The 22,550-nt window shown below is 45.4% G+C and overlaps 1 protein-coding gene across 5 annotated transcripts in view; it reads left to right on the top strand.

The window, feature by feature from the left end:
• Window positions 1-22,550, top strand: part of PCDH15 (protocadherin related 15) — a 497,507-nt gene that overhangs the window by 54,281 nt on the left and 420,676 nt on the right. The window contains exon 1 of one of the 5 annotated variants that reach the window (XM_085064476.1): window positions 17,749-17,967. The exons of the other annotated variants lie outside the window; for them this stretch is intronic. The gene's annotated coding sequence lies outside the window, so the exon portion shown is untranslated. Of the gene's footprint in view, window positions 1-17,748; window positions 17,968-22,550 lie in introns of those variants that run through there. 5 annotated transcript variants of the gene reach the window in all.

Genomic DNA, 22,550 nt, shown 5'->3' with positions numbered 1-22,550 from the left:
TTCTAAGCTAGCGGGAAGCATGGCAGAGAACTGTCTTCCTCACAAAACCCGGTGGAGAGCTGTCTCCCTCATGAGGTCTGAACCATCTCCCCCCAGTCTCTCCGAGAGCTGTCTCTCTCAGGCTGTTGGACTGAGCCACTTTTATAGCCTGGGCCATAGCAGTTTAACCAAGCTGCACATGCTGGTTCTGTTGAACTGACCAGCTCCAGTCTCACCCCCTGGGTCCATCTTACAGGCACAGAAACCCTGAGCATTAAACAGATGGTTAAGGGATAAAGTTGCTCCATAATGTCACCCCAGGACACCTACCAGCTCCCTGAGCAGCCTGAGGCCTGCTCTCCTTACCCACAGCATTCCCAGCCTGAATCCAAACCCAGCACTGTGCCTGTTCTGGGAAGAAAGGAACCCTAGCCCAGTCCAATCCAGAACAGCAGGAACACTCAGCTCTGTGGGGGAATCCTAAGTTATTTAACACTAATCCTAGTTTATATAAACTAATCCTAACTTATATACACTAATGCCTCTCAGAACGTCTCCTGCCCCTTGGAACACCTTCCTGGTGCCCAGTGCCCGTCTTAGTGCAGCCTCCTGGAGACAGCCCAGCCTCCATGGTTTCCTGGGACTCATCTCCTCCACCAAGATCAGGCTGGTCCCAGCTGGCTCAGTCACAGCATCCTGGAAGCCCTGGGATGGACACTGGTGGCTGCAGGACACTTGTTCCTCTGCCACTTGCTCCTCTGCCACCTGCTCCTCTGCCACCTGCTCCTGGGAATTCTTCCCTGGATCAAGCTGGGCTCCCTTCTCTCCCAGGCTTGCCCTGGCACTGTCAGTGCTCAGGGATTCCCTGCTGGTGCTGATGCCCATGGGATCTTGCTGATCCCCAGGGAGCAGGGAGCTGTGTCCATGGGCTCCTCACGTTCTGCAGGCTGCCAGGGCTCCCTGGGACTCTCATAGGGCTGGAGGCTTCCAGGAGCGACGTTCTGAGGGGGAAGGAACTAGGAGGGAACAAAGCATCGCTGCAGGCACAGGACCTTGAGGGGCAGGGGGCTCTCTGCGGGAATGGAGGCTGTGGGAAGGTCCTGGCAGGGCTGGGGGTTCTCAGGGATGGGGAGGTTCTCCAGGGAGGGAGGCTCTGGGAAGGAAGGGAGGCTCTGGGAAGGAGGGAGGCTCTGGGAAGGATGGAAGCTCTGGGAAGGAAGGGAGGCTCTGGGAAGGAGGGAGGCTCTGGGAAGGAGGGAGGCTCTGGAAAGGAGGGAGGCTCTGGAAAGGAGGGAGGCTCTCACAAACAGCTGGGGTCTCCAAAGGCTGGAGGCCGTCAGAGGCAGGGAGGCTCCTGGCACGACGGCGGCTCTCTGTTCCCTCATGTCCCTCGCCACACGGCTGCTGTCCCAGGCAATGCCATCTCCGCAGGGCCGGAGGCTCTCGCAGCCATGGCCATTCCCGGCGGGAGCAGCCCGGAGCACAGCCGAGGCACAGCAGGCCAGGTGGCCTCGCTCTCCGGCCGCTCCGGCCGCTCCACACCTCCTGCCACACTCGCTCTGCCGGCGTCGAGCGGCGCCCGCGGCCGTGCGGAGCCCCCGGCAGCTCTGCAGCTCTGCAGCTCCGCAGCTCTGCAGCTCCCGGGCCGCTGCTCCCGCAGTGCTGCAGCCGCAGGGGACGCGCTGGGGCTGGGCGAGCATCCGCCCGAGGCTGCGGGCCTGCGAGCCACAGGGGTGATGGCCCTGCAGACAGACAGACAGCCCCGCTGACCCTGCAGACAGACAGACAGCCCCGCGGGCCCTGCAGACAGACAGACAGCCCGCTGGCCCTGCAGACAGACAGAGAGACAGCCCTGCTGGCCCTGCAGACCCCGACGACCCGGTGCCAGCATTTCGGTCAGCAGCAGGAGGCCACTGTCACTCATGGCTCCAGCACTGCTCATCGTGACTGCACTGGGAGCTGTGGGGATGGCCTGGCTGATACAGGGACACTGTGTGATGTCACAGTGTGAGGTCACAGTGCTGGGCCAGGTCACCGTGTGAGGTCACAGTATGATGTCACAATGGTAGAGCCAGGGCACTGTGTGATGTCACAGCATGATGTCACAGAGCTGGGCCAGGACACCCTGTGATGTCACAGTGTGATCTCACAATGCTGGGGCCAGGACACCCTGTGATGTCACAGTGTGATCTCACAATGCTGGGGCCAGGTCACCGTGTGAGGTCACAGTGTGACATCACAGTGCTGGGGCCACGACACCATGTGAGGTCACAATGTGACATCACAATGCTGGGGCTAGGTCACCGTGTGAGGTCACAATGTGACATCACAATGCTGGGGCCAGGTCACCGTGTGAGGTCACAGCCCTGCCTCACCCCCTTTGTGACCTCACATCCCCACTGCCTCAGGGAGCAGCAGATCCAGCTCAGCCCTGAGGTGCTCATGGCCAGGAAAAGCCTGGGAGCCAAAATGGCAGCTCAGGGCAGTGAAGCCTTGCCAGGAGCAAGGGGCACAGCAGGAGCAGTCCTGGGGCCACCAGTGCCACCCAATTTCTGTGCCCTTTGATGGCATCTCTACACCCTGTACTTCTTCAGCTGCTTGGTTTTAGCATTTAGGAACTGTTTCTGAATGCGTTCATCAGTGTTGTGTTTGTGGTTGTATGCTGACCTAAATTTCCATGAAAAGCCCTGAATTTTATGCTTGAGAGAGAGAAAATCAACGATCTGTTATTCGCAGTATGAAGTTACTAACATTGGATTAGCATCACCCTTGACACATGCACGCAAGTCCAGCTTCCAGTTCTATCATGCTCCTCTTGGGCTCCTTTGTGCCTAAGTTTTTCCCCAGAATGTCCAGAAAAAGTTGAATTCCCATCCCCTTCCTGTTAGTTTAGCTTATCTTCCTTTTGATTGTCCAGTATGTGCAATCTCCAGTGCCCTGAGTATCCCAGCCCAATCAGGACACCCTAAGGAAGAGAACTTTATCCCATTAGTAGCTCTAGAGCAGGTCTGGCCAGCAGCTAAAGCGTTTCTGGACATTGCTGGGAGTCTGGGAAAGCAGACCCAGCAAAGTTTAATTTGCAGCCTGGTTTTGAGGAGGATACTGCACTTTGCAGGTAGGTCAGCAGCTTTTGTGTCAGCCTTCATTTGTGGCCAGCTTTAAGGCTATCAGCAGAATTTGTGTCCTTTATTGCTAATGAGAAATAATAGATGCTTGGAAAAACTTTGTTTAAAAACCCTCAAACAAACATGGATAGTTTAAGCCATGTTATTCAGGTTTCTTTTCAACTGAGGGTATTTGGTGGCAGACTTCTGTGCTATGAAAAGATGACAGATAAAACGTGTGTTGTCCCAACGAGTCAAAGAAATCACTCACCTAATAACAGTAATTACACCGTGCATCTGTGATGTTCTGCATGCTTAAGACTGTAGAAATATTGGCTAATTAATCCTTTCAGCACTGCTGTGCAGTTGCTCTAGCTGGCACTATTATCTTCCTATCGTAAGGGAAGAAAAAACCAGAAAAGTTTGACTGATGTGCTTTGCAGCAGTGAACAACCTCAAATTTCAGGAATTTATTCCACTGCAGTGCCTTGAAGGAATGAGGAGGATGAAGGCCCACCTTGGCAGGCAGTTCAGAATGCTGGCTGCTCTTACCCTTTATTTTATTCTGGTTTTATCCCTGCATTACCTACCAAAGCTGGTGTTAAGATGATAGTAGAAAGGACAGTTCTTGTAGCACAGGAGCTGCACAAAGAGCTCCAGATGAACACAAACTCACCTGCTGCACTGGGGGCCTGTAACGCGGAGGGGAATTATCTCAGGGTATCCCTGGTCTGCCAGCTGCTGAGGGGAGAAAAGCAGCTGGTGGGAAGTGCCAGCTGTGAAGCTCATTAGATCTAGAATTAATTTATAGACTGAATGAACCATCAGTGCTGACGCAGCATTTTCTGTGAAACAGGTGAGCTGTGCTTCTTGTGAGAAGTGGGCTGGGCACCACAGTCCATGGCAGCTCAACTCCAGGTGGTGTTGCTCAGTGGCCTCAGCAAATGAGTTTCTTGCAGCACTTCAGGCAGTAGATGTTTCACATTCATCTCCTGTTTGAACCCTGTAAAACGTGTGAACTAATTGTAGATTAAATTAAAAGTGTGGATGAATGTTGTAGCTGCCATTGCACATTGATAATGCAGTGATGAATCTTGTATGGAGGTTTCAGTGCTTAGAACTAGATTGTATTTCAGTTCTTAGAACTATAGTGGCTTTAGGAAGTGTCAGCTGTCTGTAAAGCCCAAGATACGAGTTAGGATGTGTTGCCTTCCCCCCATGATCTGTGTTTTTGTGAGCACTTATGCTGACCCTGCTCCAGACCGTGATGTGCCACAAAAGCTCCTGAGCAGAAGGCTGATTCCTTTCACCCAGCCTCCTCTGCCCTTCCAGTTCAGAGGTCTGGCAAAGCCACCTGTCTGTTCCTGTGGTGCCACAGGGAGGGGGAACAAGGGAAAGCACATCTGGAAGCTTGTGGGGTTTGTTGGAACAACCTCCTCAGTCCCTGAGAAACAAAGCTTTTCTCTGTACCCATCTGTAGGGCTTGCTGAGGGCTCCAAAGTTATGAATGCTCCAATTGATGTTCTTGGATCTCTTTTAGGGTTGCAAATAAAGACATTGCTGGCATCTTTCAGTGTCTAATTTTTGCTCCTTGGCAGCCAGCACAGAACAGGCTGGTGTTGGGCAGTGCTGTGATGCCTCCCTCCCTACACTCAGAGAATACTCAGTGGATGGTGTGAAAGGGAAGAGCCTGGAAGAACACAGATATTGGAGATTGTCAGCATTTGAAACCTCAGCTGATCCCTCCCTGCTGCGCTGTATCAAGGACAAAGTTGTTGGTCATGGCACAGACAACGTTTTTAGTCTCAGTGCAGGCTTAAATGCGTTTTTTTAAATTTCCCTTCTCATTTGTCAGCATCTCTGCAGTGGTTTTTGACCCCATCATGTATTTCTGATCAGCTCTGACACAGGAGTAGAGCTCCCACAGCTTGTTTACTTAGTTTTGAAGGAAAACTGCAGCTGGCTGTAGAAAACAAACTCAAATTATCTTCAGTGAGAGAGAAGCTGTGCTGTGGGTTCCACAGTTCCTGGCTGCATTTAATTTTTCTGACCATTTGGAACGAGACACACTTGATGCCACCCCAGCAAGGGGTAATTTCCGGATGTCACAAGGAGCTGCTAGTACTGGTTATACTGAGGAAGTTTAGGAGAGGGGAGGTTAGAAAAGGGAATTGCATAAATTCCTGGGGATTGTGATGGGAGTTGGTGATATTGCAGGGGACAGCTGGAGCAGGTCTCTAAAATTTTCCTAATTTTCCATCACTTGGAAAACTAATTTCTTTTTTTAGTTAACGAGTGTGAAGGGAAATTGACTCTCGACTGAACTGTCTGTCTCATGCTCACAACTATAAATTTTTTGCTGGAACATGTACAGCTCCCTCCACAAGCATCACTACCAAAATAACACCACCGTTAACCAAACCAATAAATATTCCTCATCTTTAAAATGCTTCTTTCCCCTTTTCCTCACTTTCTGAATTATTTTTGCTGAATGGTCCTTAAGCAGCCTGTTTGACTCATGAATGCCAGTGGATATAGCTTAATAGCTTAATAAGGGTGAGCCTTTTAATATTCTTTTCCTTCTGTGTGCACTAAACTGGCTGGCCCTGCTTTAATGCTCTGCTTTTGGATGCTGATGTGAATGGAGATGCTTTTAGGTACTATTGAATGGCTTTGCATTGGTAATAATTTTTTCCCTCCCTGACGTATTTTGTTGAGTTCCTGTTCAGTTTTTTCTGACACTTTGGAGGTTGGTAGTTTATCTGTCAGTGGGCACAGGGTCTGTTAAAGCTGTAGCAGATTCTTCACTTCTCCCCAAAGGCAGGACTTGTCCCCCAGCCTGAGGGGTGCAGCCCTTACTGGTGTGGTGGGGCGCCCCAGCTGTGTTTGTTGGATTATATTCCCATGAACAGGAGATTTTTACTTGAATTTGAGGAGTCACTGCATGTGTGTCTCACCTGTGTCACGTCACTCTTTCATCCACCCTCAACAGCACTTGGGAAGCGATTTCCTGGATCTGACCACAAAACAGAGCTTTTCTCCCTTTATCCCTGCCAGAGCAGCCTTCTGCTCACTGCTGCAGAGCAGCCAAGCTCAGGGCACAGCCTGCACTCCCAAACTGCTGGGACTTTGGCACCTAATTGAAAATATTAATTAACATTTGTTCTGCTAATGAGGAGCCGGTTTGCTGGAAAGCCCCCTGCAAAAGCGAGTATTCACAGCACTGCACCACTCGTGGCTGTAGAAATCTGGGCAAAAAAAGGAAGTATGGGACATTTTATAGGGAGCGTTGATGTTTCGGAGGGTGGGAAGGCCAATAAACCACAACTGGGAAGATTTGGCTCTAACCAGTGATGGAGGATGTGCCACCAGGAGAACTCAGGGGAAATCTTATTCCAGAGTGAAGGAAAGCTGAGCCTGCCATGCTGCTCTGACCTGGCATTTTCTTATTTATGTTTCAAAAAGCAGCTGTGATTATAAAAGTTTTGGGATTCTGAAAAGAAATTGTGCTAAGATCTTTTTTTAATATTAACTGTGCTACTTGTACTGTGTGGCAGGTTTGGTGGAACACTCACTTTAATGTTTCAGTGAAGTACAAGGTTCAAGATGTGTAATTAATAATTAGGCTTTTCTGTTGGTCTTTATCTGCACAGACAGCACTTTTTCATGTAATTAGGCAAATTATTTGATTTTGCAAGGCAATAATAGCCAATATATCTTTTTCAAATGTGGTGAAAGGTCAAAAATTGGGCTCAGTGATCGTGGACGTCTTCTTCAACCTTAATGATCGTATGAAATTTACCTCCACTCAGAATTGAAAGTAATTTTTCTCATCTTACAGGGGTTTTTTTCTTCCCCCCCACCCCTTTTTCACCCTTTCATTTATGTTGCCCATCCAATTTACATTGTGTAACACAAAAAGAGACTCTGTGTTAAAACAGCAGGGGTTTTGTTGTTGCTAATTAGTGTGAAACAGATAATGGTATATATTACTGCTGTGTTGAAAGTGGGAGTAAAAGGAGAAAATAAAAAATTATTAATCCGAACACCTGACATTATCTAGCACAGAGGAGGAATTCCCTGTATACCAGCAATATTAAATGAGAACATATTTTGAAGGTGTGTTCAAGTGGAGTGATTATTTTAGGATTGTAGCATTTATTACTGCATGAAAACCTTTCTCCCTTCATCCAATATCATTTTATGTTCTAAACTGTCAAACAAAATCCTGCTCTGATTGCATTATGGTGATAGTTTAGAGTGTGTTTTACCACTCCCATTAAGAGGTTTTTTCTTTAAATAAAGATATTTTGTATGTGAAACCCATGAGGATGGATAATAATGGTTTATATCACCTAAAGCTTGTGCTGGGGGAGAGAAATCCAGCTTGGAGTAAGGAGTGCTTGAGTGTGGGAGGTGAGGAGGGAGCAATGTCCATGGATTCCCTGGAGCTGGAATGTCTCAGTGCCAGGGTGTCAGAGCTGTTCCTGGTCCAGGAAGCCAAAAGCAGTGATTGTCTCCTGATTTCAGAGTGCCTTTGGTTCCTTCCTTAAGGCAAGGTCCCCATTTCACCTGGCCAGTGTTGTTACACTGCTTTCCTTTTCTTTGCAGCCCTGAATTCATTCAGAACAACACTTCTGGAGACCGGTGGGTGGGAATTGAAACATTTATAAAGATGTGCACACCTCTGAATCGAATCCTTTCTGCGTTTCCCTGCGGGCACAGAGGGAAGGCTGCTGTGCCTGCAGGTAGGGGAGGCAGCCTTTCATGTGGCCACAAAGCATTGGATGCTCTAGCCTGAAAATCCTCCCATCTCCTTGACCCAGGGGAGGTGAGGGGTTTGGTCACAGTGAAGTCATCTGAAATGGAGGCAAGGTTGAATTTTACCAGATTAATCCATAGGAAAATGCTGCTGGAGCAATGCTGGTGTCTGGGTGCAGGGATATCCTAGTGGCTGTGCTGGGAGCTCTGTGAGACCCTGGCTCCAGGCAGGACAGCTGGGGCAGTGCAGCCTCCAGGCAGCCAGGGGCAGCCAGGGCTTGGTCCAGGGCCCTGCCTTCTCCAGGAAAGCAGGGAAGCAATTCCTTTTTCCATTGGAGATGTGCTTGACTGCAATGCAATGTGTTTAATGTTCACGTGTAAACACAGTGCTCTCATTCCTCTGAGATCCCTCAGCTCCCTGAGGAGGCTGTGATGGGCCACTGGACCAAACCTGTTTCATTTCCCTTATCTTTCCAAGCCATCCAAAGCCAGTTTTCTTCTTTAGTTTTAATTAGACACAAGACAAGTGTGCTGTAAATAAAACCTGTTTACAATTAACATATTTCTGTGTCACGCTCGCTTGCTTATCAGACATGAAGGCACTGTTAGGCCTGTGCTGGGGGGGGAAATGCAAACCTGCAGAGTGCTGCAGAGCTGCTGTTCTGTCAGTCGCCTTCACATCTTCTGTATCAGAACTCCATACTTCCCTCAGAACTCCCAGTTTTATCTCTGGAGCTGTTGCTGTGAGGGGCCTGTGCTTTGGTGAGCTTTTCCTGCCAATTTTGTCTAATAGCACGTTCCACGAGGCCAAATGTTGTCTGCTAAGGGATGAGATGTACTGATGTATTTCATTGATCTGCTGCTAAAAGTTAGAGATGTTTTTTCATCGTCACTTGTGTTTTTCCCTGCAGGATCTTGTTGACAGGAGCTACAGAGCTTCGGCAGCTTCTTGAGGGTCTTTTTGATGAGCTGCTGCTTTGAATGATTGCCTTGGCTAACCCGAGACATGGGTTCTGTGTAATGATATCTGTGCTGCTGTGCCTTTGGCCTCCACAGCAATATCTTCCTAAATTCCAGAGGTGCCCTTTGGCAGAGCTGCACCATGGTGTGCACACAGAAAGCTCAGAGGAATTCTTTGTCACAGCTTTCTTCTTGGCACATCATCCTTTACAGCCAGCACCAGCTAAAATACTGATTTCAGTTACGTGGTTGCCAAATAGCAAGAAAAGAAAGAGACAGGATTTTTGTAGGTGTGAAGAGCTGGGGAGCAGTAACAGGCAGAGAGGACGAGATGGAGAGTCCCTCTGTCAGAAAGATGCTATGAATCCATGCTATGGAAAAGAAGAGGGATTTTGGATGAACAGAGCACACGTTGTCCTGGCCGTCAAGGAGGCCATGTGGAGCCTCTCTGGGCTCTCTAATCACACTTTTATTTCAGCAAAAGAGCTGAGGAAACCCATGAAAATAATCTGATAATATTCATTTTGAGCAGAATACTCAAATGGTTCAGATTGCTGCAAAGAACTCTCATGTATCATGAACAGAATATGGTTTGAGTTTTTGTTTCCTAATTGTGAGGATTGCATGGCAAACTGCTGTTAAAACTGAAGAGCTAAAATACAGGTGGGCTGACACAGGGTGATGCTCTGAGGTGTTCTGTGCTTACTGATTTGGCCTGATCATCTCACAAATCTGAGGAATCATTTCCCTGGTAATCCTGTTTTCCTCTGGCTCAGCCTGAGGTACATTTGCCTGCTCTGTCAGCCTGCACAGTGCCACCTGCAGTGGTGGATTGGGGCTCTTCTCAGGGGTGACAATCCTCAGCATCTCGCAGCCCATGAGGAGTTGAGCTGCAGCACAAATGGCATCTCTGGTTTGAGAACAGGAGAAAAGGGAGGTGATTGTACCTTTTTAACACTACCATGATGCTTTTCCCATGCTCAGACATGGACTAGCATGGGTTTTATGCAAAAAGAGTGAACTGATAGACACTACCTCCTGTAATCTTTCTGAGTTCTGTGGCTGAGATCTGCCAGCAGGGCTGTTAAGCAAATCCTAGATTTTTCAGTACTTGAAATACATCAGAAAACTTCTCTTTTGTGATAAAGACTTTTTTTTTCCTTCAGCTCTTTCTTGAGCTGTCAGTTTTTATCTCCCCAGGAAGACAACTGTCCTTACTTTCTTACTTTCAGCAGAACTGGATTTTCTGGATTACATTGGTTTCCATTATCTCTGTCATGTACTTACCAGAGAATCTCTCCATATTTCTTGCAAGCTCTCGATTTGTGATATAATTTCAAGTAATTTGAAAGCCTGAGCTCCTGGCAAAGCTGTGTTAGGGGAGGATTTTTTTTTAATGCATCTTTAGTGGAAGAATTCAGAGATCGCAACTGGCTAAGTTAAGCCACTGTGGCACTGAGTTTAGGATTTTTGTGTTTGAATTCCAAATCTCTCTTATTTAACTGTTTACAGGGTTTTTGAGAGCCCTTGTTACCTGGGCTTGTTTGGCTGCCTTGAAAAGCAAGTAATGATGAGAGCAGTGTACCTGTGTCTCCAATGCTGTTTTAAAATAGCACCAGCAGCTCTCTTAACAGGAGATGACAGAGAGGTTTGCAGCCACCAAAATGCAATAAAAAGCTTAATAAAAACACTTTTCCTCGCCTTATAGTGAAGCACATGAAGTTCTATTAAACACCATATGAAATCAAAATAATGAGAAGACAAAAGAGTGCATGAGGTGCTTGAAGTTGTTATAATCAGTATTCAGGCCCCATTAAAATGTAATTATTCCTGGTTTATGTCTTTTGTTATTTCAGGTGATTCAAGTAAGATTTCCTATTTTCTTTTTCCATCTGTAAATCCTAGTTGGCTTTTTCAGAGAAGTTGTTTTTGAGTTTTTTGGGGTTTTTTTAGTCAGTGAAATTACAGTTTTGGTATCTAAAAGTGTAATGTTTGTATTCTTTGTAAATTGGTTCTGTCTGCTTTGGAGATCTCCATTTTTAACTGGAGGTGGAAAATCTGACCCTGCCAGGCAGGAGTTTTTGTAATTCCTTTGTTCTAAAAGCACTTTACAGGCCATAAGGTCAGTGCATTTCTTCAATGAAAGCCACTGCAAGGACAGAGCTGTGGATTCTGTGGGGAGATGTGAGGGCAGAAGGTTGGCATTGGAGTTGGGACCACCTTTGGGCACTACTGGCAGTGCTGCTCTCAGAATGTGCCTGTGGGCAACAAGTGTTCCACAAATTGTTGGGGATGCCCCTGGATCCCAGGCAGTGTCCAAGGTCAGGTTGGACATTGGGGTTGGAGCAGCCTGGGACAGTGGAAGGTGTCCCTGCCATGGCAAGGGTGGCACTGGATGGGATTTAAGGTCCCTTCCAGCCCAAACCATTCTGTGAGTCTGATTCCATGAAATTGGTGCTGCATTTTTGAACATGAGCTCGCAATATGCCACCAATTTTTAAAAAAATGTTGTGGAACATTTTGTTCTTGCTGTGGTGCCCTTGAGCCTTGCAATTCTGGGCCTTGTGGCTTTTTTTTTTTTCCACACTCTTCCAGTTAATGGCTTTCCCCCTGCTCCCATGTTAATGTGATGGCTTAGCTGAATAAATTTCCCCACTTCCCAGCAGCATCTGGCTGTTCCCACTGCTGCAATCAGTGCTGGAGCAGGCTCTGGCAATTTCTTCCTCTCTGGCTGCTCTAGGTAGGATTTCACCAGGACCCAATCCCTCTTCCTGAGTGCTGTACTGCATCATCTGTCTGACTGCTGGGGTCTCCTCCTGTGTGAGGAAGGCTCAGACTGCTGCTCCGAGGCCTTTGAGTGCAGGGAATTGTCTGTGGAATGAGAGGTTCACTTTCCTTTAGAATATCATTGCTTCATGCTTCAAACCAGTTTGACATGTGCTGGGGTCTCATGTGGGAGCTCCTGATGTGTGCCATATCCAAATCATGGAATCATGGAATGGATGGGGTTTGAAAGGACCTGAAGAACCATTTTATTCCATCCCCCTTCCATGGGCAGGGCTGCCTTCCCCTAGGCCTGGTTGTTCCAAGCCTTGGACACAAATCCAGCCAGGCTGTGCATTTTTTGACAGCATCTGGGTAAGGCATTGTCTAAACAGCCTCATGTTTTTATTTACCTAGATTTTGGCTATTAATATCCACATTATTCAACCACAGCAATTTGTTGGTATCTCACAGCAATAAAGAAGAAAATACATGGAAGAAGACAGGAATTGCATTGCTTTGTGAAGTGAAAGTCAACTTAAAACAAAAAAAAAAGAGAAAATCCAGAGGTAGATTACAGATGGGCTATTTAAACAGTCTAGACAAGGTGCCTACACTGAAAAGGAGAAGTACTATAGGTAATTTAATGTATGTGCCAGCCAGGTGCACCACCAGGATGTTTCCACCATGACATCTATGAGATGATTGATTCTTTAGAATTAAGGGAGCACAGCAGTGTCTCCTCTCTGTTTATTCTCTTATTGTCTATAAGAGAATTTCTTCTATTGTCTGTCTTTTCTTTTCTATTGTCTTGTTAATCTTGTCTTGTCTATTGTCTGCCCATCTTGTGGGGATGTGGAAGTGAAGTCCAGCCAGGTTTTCCATCCACCTCCCAATCCCATACCATGGAAGAAGATGCCTTTGGTACTCCTAATTTCACTTTGTTAGCTTGAAGACAGAGTTAGGAACTTGACTGAACTATTGTCCTGATTGTGGGAATGAATCGTGAAATAAATACAACTTGTGGTTATTATGTTGTTGTTCTGTATATATTCCTTGTTTACCAATTATATCTTACCTCTAGGGTAATCAACCTTAAATATCCACCAATAATTTGAACATCAAATGGCACTTATCCTGCAAGCACACCCCAGTAATCTATGCACATACATTAGGAGGGTGCCAAAGTGTTTACTTAGACTTTAATGTGATGTTCTGTATAATTTTCCCATAGATTAGCTTCAGCAGGAAGTTTGCATGTATTTTTTCCCCCCTAAAAGCTACATTCAGTAATAATGGGTCGTATTTATAGCAGTTGTGGTGAATTAGAAAACTGATTGGGTGAACTACTTGATTGCTGCTCATTTAGCAGTTACAGTCCTGCCAAATGTTTCTGTGAGGATTTTGCAGGGAAGTTTGGGTGATGGAACATGCCTGCCACGGCCAGGAGCATCTGAGGACAGTGGGAATTGCCCAGGCAGAGCAGAAGTCAAAGCAGTGTTTGCAGCATGGGCAGGAAATGTGGGTTGGTTGTAGAAAAGACTTGTCAGCCTTGTGTTTGAGATTGTGGTGTGCTGGTTTTCAGCATGGAAAATCGACTCCTCTGCCACTGGCCCAGGAGCAGAGACTGCTGGGACAGAGGTGCAGCCCCAAGGGCACCTTCTCTTTCACAGAACTCAGAATCTTTCAGGAGCCGGAGTTTCTACAAATGCTCCTCTCCTGCTCCTCTTTTAGTGGCAGAAGCAGGATGAGTTTTCTCTGTTGTCCCAAGGTGTGGTACAGGTCCTGTGTGATGCAAAGGGAAAGTTTCTCAGTAGGAATTACTGTCATGCTGTTCAATACCTGCTCACTTTATGTCACATACATGTTGGAAATAGAGTCAGGAACTCTAACTTGTTAGAGGGGGGATCCTAGAGGGAGCACCTTGAGATCCTGAGTGAAAGAAGCAGCCAAGTCTCTTGACCCTTCTTCCAACATTGAGTACTTTGGTCCATTTCAGAGACTGCTTTTGAAAGTTCCCTTCACAAGGAAAAGGTCATATAAATTTCTTCCACAGTGTTACATGATGTCTTTGGGAATATTTTTGAGTGCCATAAAATGAGCAGTGCAAAAAGATTTCTCAAGAAAACAAATGTTTTCATGTTCTCCTGGAGGGAGCACAATGCTTACAAGGTGTAATACACAGTAGTATTTCTGTAATTTAAAATTGATTGGAGCTGCTTTTATTCTGACAGGCCTTGCACAGTGCAGGGCAATTCCTCTGACACACTGAAAATACATTCAATATTCCTGTATGTTGTATGTTGGAAATGATCCCTTCTGGAATGTTAAGCGAATATTTGTTATTTCTTAGGAAGGAATCATTACCTGTGAGGGTGGTGAGGCCCTGTAAAACCTGGGAAGGCTGTAAAACCTGGGAAGAAGAAAAAGAGGGAAAATAAGGATGTTTTGTCCTGGTTTTGTTGTCCTAAACAGTGATGTTTCTCACTGGGACATCTCTTTTTCATCTCCCCACCTGTTAGGAACAGTTCACTGCTCACTTTTGTGCTTCACTGGTCACTTAGCAAGTTCATGACTGCTGGTCATGGGGTGTCCCTCCTCTTGCCTCTCTCTGTGCCCAGGAGAAGTCTGGTTTGGATAACCTGCTGGGATGTGTCACTGCCCACTTCACTGGCACGAGCTGTCACCTTTTCACCTTGTGCCACTTGGGCACTGAGCTGGAGGATTTTTGTATTTGAGAGAATGTGTGGAGAACTGAAAACATTATTTTGTTAAATAATGATGTCCATACATAATGATGTCCAGAAATTTGAGACTGAGAGGAAGAAAAGGTTTGTTTAGCCTGGAGCAAAGGAGGCTCAGGGGGACCTTGTGGCTCTGCACAACTCCTGCCAGGAGGTGACAGTTGGGGGGTCAGGCTGTGCTCCAGGGAACAGGGACAGGACAAGGGGAAATGGCCTCAGGCTGGGCCAGGGGAGGCTCAGGGTAGGCACCAGGATGTCCTTGTTTCCCTCATCTGTCTCAGCAATTGATCCTGTGAGGTTCCTTGGCTCTGAGGTTGGTCAGGAAGACTGAAAACATTGAGATTTTTGGTTGCCCTCAGTGACTGTGGCTCAATGTTGCAAGGAACTGCTGCTTAATGGGTAACTCATGATTTAGTGAGAAAGGCTTCTCCTGTGCAATTCTAGGGTCTAGTTCTTGATAGATCAATGAGCAATTTGCATTTCCTGCCTATTATTAGTGTCCAAAAAGGCGGAGGGGGAAGATTAAAAGTGAGGAGGCCTGTTGAAAATGAGCAGATCCTGTTCTTTCTTTGCTTTCTAGTGGAAAGGAGGTGTAAAAGCTTCTGCTGGCAGGTATTTTAAGGATTCTGCCCAATTGATGTGATACTGTTGTAATAGAAAACCAGTTATTAGTGAGGGTGTAGTGTTGGAAAAAAGATGTCTAATGAAAGGAGTGACAATTCACTTCTTGCACATTTGCAAAATAGCATCAGTATAATATTAAGTAACAGATAAAGTGGATACAAGAGTTAAGTCATGCTCTTGTCCAGAAGGCTGCAGAAACAGCAGCTGCCAGCTCCTGTTATTAAGTCCTGGATTAGTGAAAAGGCCATGCAATAAAAATTGCGGGAAGGAGACCAAATGTTAAGATTTATTGAGGGAAGAGTGTGCTAATGGGTATTATGTGGGAATTGAATGGTTGTGGTTGCAATTGGAGGAGTGAGAGGTGATAGTAGTGACACAAACTGTCAGCTGAGGGAGAAAAATAAACAAAACAAGCATTTAAAAATCCTGTCCTGGCCTTCACAACGTGGCCCAGTGGGTAATGGATTTTTGACCATGATGAAGCTATAACATGATTTATGTCAGTAGCTGTATCCAGCTAATTGCAGGAACCACAATAAAATTAAAAAAACAGGGCTGCATCACACTTACTGCTATGTATATTCATACTATTTACCTCACAGCATCGTTATAAGGTTTGGTTTCTGTTTATTGAAGTCTCAAAACCTCAGCTTTTCTTAGTAATAGTAATTAATAAATCTGCGCAGGACACCTGAGGGATGTAGCACTGCCTGTGTTGACCTGACTCAGTGCCTCTATTACCATCGGTTGATGGGGAGATAATGAGATTAAAAAATCCTTTTCCCTCAGGAAGTGGAGCCATGAATAAACTCTGTTGCATCACCCTGACAGTCTGACAGGGACACAGTGATGTCAGAATATGATGCAATAATTGCTGAGTGACAGGGGACTTAAAGGAAGAGTTATTGAGGACAGCTCTGGGAAACTTTCTGGTTTTATTGCATTTGGCAAAGAGATTTGCTTGAAAACTAAAACAATTAATTTCTGAAGACCAGATTTTCCAAGATGATGTCTAGTGCTGGAATTTCAGAATGATATGGAGGCTTTTTCTCTGTAAATATATTTCAAAAGGGAGAGGATATAATGAAGGTTAAACTGCATAAATAACCCTTGGATTTTTGTGCCTTCAGCTCACCTTCAGGGGACCTGCTACTGAATTTTAGGGCTTTCATGCCATCAAACCCTGACTGATGGCTCAGATAAGTGAGTTTGTTTTCTATTGTGCATGTCTACAAAGCTCTGTGTGTTGGCTGATGGGTGGACCTGGAATTCCAGCAAAATACCTGGAATGGTGTGAGCAGCTTTCTGCTAACCTGTTCCTCCCCAGGGAGCAAATCATCCTGCTCCTTTTATGAAACAAAACCAAACTGAAACAAACAGAAATCCCCCTAAGATTCCCACACACAAGTGCTGGAATGGGCAGAAGCAGAGGCTTTTGGCTGCCAGCATGCATCAGACTGCTTTTCCTGGCATGCCAGATGCCCATGATGGGGACAGTGTGTGAATGTCACTTTGAAACACATAATCCAAATAAAACTTACTATTCTTTAAGCTTGGAGCTGCCAAATAAATTTTTGTATTTGTTTCATGAGAAGTCTGCCAAAAAAAACCCAACGGCAGCTGGGTCCAGTAGCGCACAGCAGTAATTTATGGAAAGAGATTTATTTACTTAAAATTTGATTCAGACTAAATTGAATGTGAAGTTCTACACAATTGTATCCATTTCTATGTAGCCTCCTGCCCCTTTGGAAAGTATTTTTTCAGACTGGGGTAGCTTCCCTTCTTACACTGCCAGCAAACTCTCAGATTTGGGAAAAAGGAGCAGGAGTTGTACTGGGATTTCCAGGTAAAAGTGAGTAGTGTTTTTAACCATCCCATGGGGTCTGAAGTTCCCTATACCTTCTGATGGAGGTCAGCGCTGGTGGATGCAGCTACAAAGACTGGAGGAGGACTGTTAAATGATAAAATTGGTTTTTTCATCATTGTTCTCCAAAAAGGTTTGATTTGTTGCTGTCCACAAAGTCTTGAATACACTGCTGGTGGTATCTGGCCTCTCCAGACCTCAGTGGCTTCAGCTTTCCTCTGTTTCCAAAGGGGATGGCTTTGATTTTTGCCACCTTGCTGGGAGTTGGCCTGGAGGCTCTGCTGAGGAATCCAGAGGTTGAATTGAGGTCTGGCCATCCTTGTTTCTGTGCCTGGATCCCTGCTTGCTGGTGGCTCCCTCCCTCACGGTCTTCTTCCTTGTCTTGGAGTTTCTTGGGGTCGTCTGGGGCAGAGCTGCTGAAGGCCTCTGATGGAGACCAAAATGAATTAAATACCAAGGCCCTGTGGCCTCCTCCTCTTCCCTCCGAACTTGGTGCCCACAGGCCTGTGTGGCTCTGGCAGTGCTGGGGGAAGGTGGCAACCATGGGGACAATGCAAACTAGGGAGCTGGAGGCTGCTTTAGGGAAGGGTGACAGGGGTGACAGCGCCTGAGCTTCTCTCCCAGCTTGTGGGAGCAATTAGAAATTCCCAAGCAGTTCCCTGGTGCTCTGCTGCATTTCTGGCTGAGTGTGCCCTGCCCCTTTTGCCCTACTAGAGCCACAGCTGGGGAGTTGCTGGTGCTGTCATGTCCTGGCACTGTCCCCACAGGGTGGGACCTGCTCCAGCCTCCATAGGACACATATCTGTCAGGGAGCACTTTGGGAGGACATGGCCTGCTCCAGGTGTCCTTTGCCCTCACGCCTTTCAGGAGCTCCACCTGCAGCAAATCAACTCCGATTGTGGTAAACTGCAAAGCCTCTCACCCATGGCTTGGGCTTCCATCTTAGCAGCCAGGAGATCACGAGATGATTTCTGGAGCTGAAGGGAGGTGCTCTGGTCCCTCTTGTTTAGCTGGCTGCTTTGGGAGGGGTTTATTTAAATCATTCAAAACTCCCTGCTGTGCCTGTTCGGTTTGCTTTGGTTGCAATACTATGCTCTGCTCAGGTTTGGTCTCCAGATGGGATTTAAATGAGGGGATCTAAAACTGTTCAAGAAGCCTGCACTGCAAAGTAACTCTCCTGGTTGAAAATGTAGATGGTTAATACTAATATTTTTAATACCAATTATGGATTTTAAATTGTAAAACAATTAAAGAAACAGGAGGAGTGTCTGTACCTAAAATGAAACATTACCTTAACACTATCTCTGGTAGTATCTTTTTCATAGGTAACACACAGCCTCCTAAAAGAGGTGGAAATGAAATTATTGAGTTCCAGCAGTAGTATTTTTGTCTGCAAAAGCCACACTGTGCCAGGTTTTGACATCCTTTTGTACTTCTTAAGTCAATAGGACAGCTGTGCAATGAAATGATTTTTAATGAGAAATGATGACAGGACCTGGCAAAGAAATAATGCTGAGTTAATCAGGAAAGTTCTGCGTGTTTGTAGCAGTCCCTTCTGTGGTGCCTGAGCGACATGATTTGAAATAGTGCTCAGAGCAAGGCCCTGGGAGCTCTGCATGTGGATCCAGCCTGATTTCAAACAAAGAATGCTGCAAAAATCTCTTTATGTTGCCTGTTCATGGCTGATCCTGTAGCATTAAGTGTTTACAAAGACATTTAACAATGAAGGGCCCATTCTTCCATGCAGGGCTGTGATCTTCCCTTAGAGCTCTGGCCTCACTGGAGGTGGCACTTGGGGACATGGTTTAGGGCTGGTTATGGGTTGGTAGTTGGACTTGATGATCTCAAAGGTCTCTTCCAACCTTAGTGATTCTGGGATTACCCAGAGTGGTACATGATCTGGGAAGTTAAGTTGAATACATAAATTAATTATTTTTTTAAAAAGTCTTTAAACTGGTGCTTTTGAGTTTTTCTTCTCTCTAAATCCTACTGCATTTCGCTAAACACATGTATGGAATTCTCATTGTGTGGCTGGAGTATTTTTAAAGTAGCATAAAGTTAATTAAAATATAAAAACATGTTGGTGGGCAAGGCACAGCTGGGAATTCTTTTTTCTGCTGTGCCAAATACATGCTTTAATTGAGAAATCCCTACATTGGAAGATTTGTGATCAGTGCAGAAAGAAACTGGCTTTTGATGTGAATTTAATTTTGCAGTAAAAAGTTCAATTTTTTTTTATATTAAAAAAGATCACTTTTTTGTATGTCAGAATAACTGTATTAATCCTGCCACTGGTGTAGAAACACATCTTTTATTTTTCACTGGAATGTTAATTTTTCTGGCCCAATATCATGTTGGGTGACTGAAACATTTTGTCTCACCTTTCCCAGGCTTATTTTACTGGTTCCATTTTGCCCAGCGAGGCTGATGTTGAAAGGCACTTTTTTATTTTATTTTTTGACAGAACATAGTGGGCAAAGTGGTTTTGGAGTGTGTGGACTGGTCTGGAAGCTCTACCTCTCCCATCTGAAACTTTTCCTTCCAACAGGCAATTTTCTTTGTGTTTCCCACATTTCCTTCTTCCCCTGCCTGTTTCCTTGGAGCAACTCCCTGAATCCAGCACGACCCTCACTGACCTGGGCCCAGAGTCATTGTTGGGTTGAAGGGAATCTTTTGGTTCCTGGCACCCCTGATGGTGGGTGTTGTATGGATGCCTTTTGTTAATCATTTTGCTGAAAAACAAACTGGGTCAGTTTACAGCTTAACATTGGAAAGACAATTTGTTCCTAGAATTAAGAGGAGCTCCTCACCTGTTCGGAAAGGAAGAACAGAAAAGTTGATACAGGTCCATCTGTTTAAACATTGCATTGAAGAAGGGATGAGAACAAAATGTAAACCTCCCTTAGCTGGGGTGTCCAGCCTGCATAAGGAAAGTCTCCAGGGAGACCTTGAAGGCTCTTGTAGTGTCTAGAGAGGCGCCAAGAGAGACAAGGAGAGGACTTGGGACAAGGGCCTGGAGTGACAGCACAAGGAGGAATGGCCTTAAGCTGGAGGGCAAGGACAAAAATAACTCCAAACCCCAGCCCCTTGATTTTTCTACTTTTACTTTGAATTTCATATGTACTCTGAGTTATTAGATGGCTCTAAAGGGAATTCATGTTGCAGCTACAGTTCTTCTGCACTTAAAAAAGCAAAGATTAATGTGGAAACTATGAAAATACCCCTCAGAAAGAGTGACTCTGTCAGACTACATCTGCATATAATCCAATTGATATTATGCCCTGCATTTGAAGGGGAAAAGAAGTTCCCTGTAAACATCCCTGAGTAAAAAGTGTGGAGTTTCAAGCTCCTGTTCTGATCCAAATCAAATTGCACAAGATGTGTGTTCTCATGCAAAGATAAAAATAGCACTCAGCCAGACTGCATGTGGGTGCTAATAAAGGCTTAGAAATCAACCCAAACTTGCTGGGGCTGAGGAAAGAGCTGGTTAATGAAGTTTTGAGATATTTTTGTGTTTGAGTTTGGGATTTTTTGGGTTTTTTTTTTTTGATAGGTTAACTCAAGGTGGTGTTAACTATCAAAATGCAGTGTTTTCAATCTTTATTTGGAGATATTATTATTAAAAAACACCCAGTGCACTGTGAGAATGTCATTGATGGTTGTCTTCCATCTTTTTCTGAGAAAAAGGAAGGAAAAAAATGCTTTGTTGGAACAGCAGCAAGGCAAGTGAGTCCTTGCAACTGGATAAAATTACTGAAACCTTGAACATATTCGAACTGATAACAGGAACTGATAAGAGATCCTCTCTAGAACTTGTGGTTTTAGCACAGTTACAGAATGAAAACACAAAAAGCTTGTAGCTACTTCTGCTCCTTTATGTCTTCAGTACATTTATATTGCCCTATATAATATTATATATATGATAACATTTCTGTCATTATAAGTTAAGAGTAAAAGCTTTAATCAAGACAGGCATTTCCAGTGATGTTGCAGATCCATTTCCCTGTGTTTTTCCCTTGGGTATCAGCTCAGGAATCACTGTGCTTGCCAAGCTGGGGCTTAGCTGGCTTCTCCTGTGAAACCAAGTGAGTCCCTGCAGATCTTCCCCTGGTGTGTTCTTTTCCTTGGAACCAGGTCCTCCTGTTCCACGGGGAGTCACCTGGCTGAGGGCTGCAAGGCTCCTGGGGAGTTCAGCATGGCTGGCCTCCCTGTCCCGAGGCAGGAACACACACACTGACAGATGTTTGCCTAAATCTGCTCTGATGGAAGAGATTTGGGCACTCCCCAGGTGCCTCGTGCTGGGGCTGTGCTGGCCCCTGTGCACTGAAAGTTTTGCCTGAACTCCACCCTCAATAACCTCTCCTGCCTTGTTTGATTGGAGTTTTGAATTTCTCGTCCAGTTTCCCAAGATAACTTCAAATTTTGATCTTGTTTTTCAGAGCTATTTTTACCCTTTTCATCATCATCTTCTGCATATTTTTGTAAATCTCCTCTAGAATTCATCCTCTAAATCATTAGTGGTGATATTAAAGAACACAGGACGTATCTCTTCAGAACTGTGCTTGAAACATCCTTCAGGTTGAAAGAGAACATTTTAAAAACTACTCCCGTGCCTTTTAACCTAATTGAAGAACTTAACTCACTTTTCCTAAAGAGAGCTGGTAGAAGCCTTGGAGTAGTCCTTTCATATTTATACCCTGGTTACTCCGTCAGAGATGGAAATGAGGTTGGTTTGACATGATTCACACTGGCTGTTTGATACCCATTTATTATCCCCTAAATACCTCTAAATTGATTAATAATATGTTCTGATGTCTTTCTGGGGAGCAAAGTTAAGCTTACTGATCTCTAATTCCTTGAGTCCTCCTTCCCCTGATTTTTAAGGTGATCCTTCTGTAGCCCTTCAGGACATCCTGAGTCCTCTCTGTTTGGGGTTTGCCTCTGGTAGTTCCTAAGATAAGAAGAATAATTTTGACCTAGCCCAGCTGATCTGAATCATTCTTATAAGCTAAATATTCTGTAGCTGGGGTTTTCTCTGCCCCATTTTTGGGTCTTGAGCTTCTGAAGCTGGCCTGAATACTTTGTCATGTCTGATATTCGTGATGAATGACATTAAAAAGGTGTGAGCATTTCAGGCTGGCAGATGGGATTATTTATCTTTCCTACTAAGCATTGCATATTTTATTCTTTGGCTCATTTCCAGTACCCCCAGAATTCTCTAATGTTCATAAATTCAGGAGTTTTCAACCACCAAAGCTTTATAATTGATGGAAAAGTTGTTTGTCCTCCCACACTCTTCTAATATGATAAGAGAATGGGGAGGACAGAGTGGATCTTGACTGGTGGCAAGGAGGCATGGAGTGGAAAACCACTGGAGCATGGAAGCTGCTCTCGGCTTTCCTCCAAACCTGCAGCTTTTGGAAGGAGTTCAGAGCAGTTCCCACAAATTCACAGCTGATGCACAGCCCAGATGGAGGGAAGGGTGTCTTTTTCTGATCCAGTCCTATTCAGCTTTTGAATTAATGCCATTCCTGGTGGAATATGCACTTTTGAATACTGAGCATCAAGGTGATGGAAGTGTTTTGAGGATGTGGCTTCCACATCAGGAGGATTTTCCCTGGTTAAGAGTGGCCTGAAATGAATGGGATGTAATTAAAGAGGGCTCTGGGCAGGGGACTGAAGTCTGGCAAACACAATCCACAGAAATGTGTTTGAGTGGCTGCCAGGCCTCAGTTTGAGACAAAAACCTTT

The sequence above is a fragment of the Lichenostomus cassidix genome, chromosome 6, assembly GCF_008360975.1.
Source record: "Lichenostomus cassidix isolate B80296 chromosome 6, HeHo_3.0, whole genome shotgun sequence".
NCBI classification, from domain to species: Eukaryota; Metazoa; Chordata; class Aves; order Passeriformes; family Meliphagidae; genus Lichenostomus; species Lichenostomus cassidix.
The sequence above is the reverse complement of the archived record's forward strand: the minus strand, read 5'-3'. Positions and strand labels throughout refer to the sequence as shown.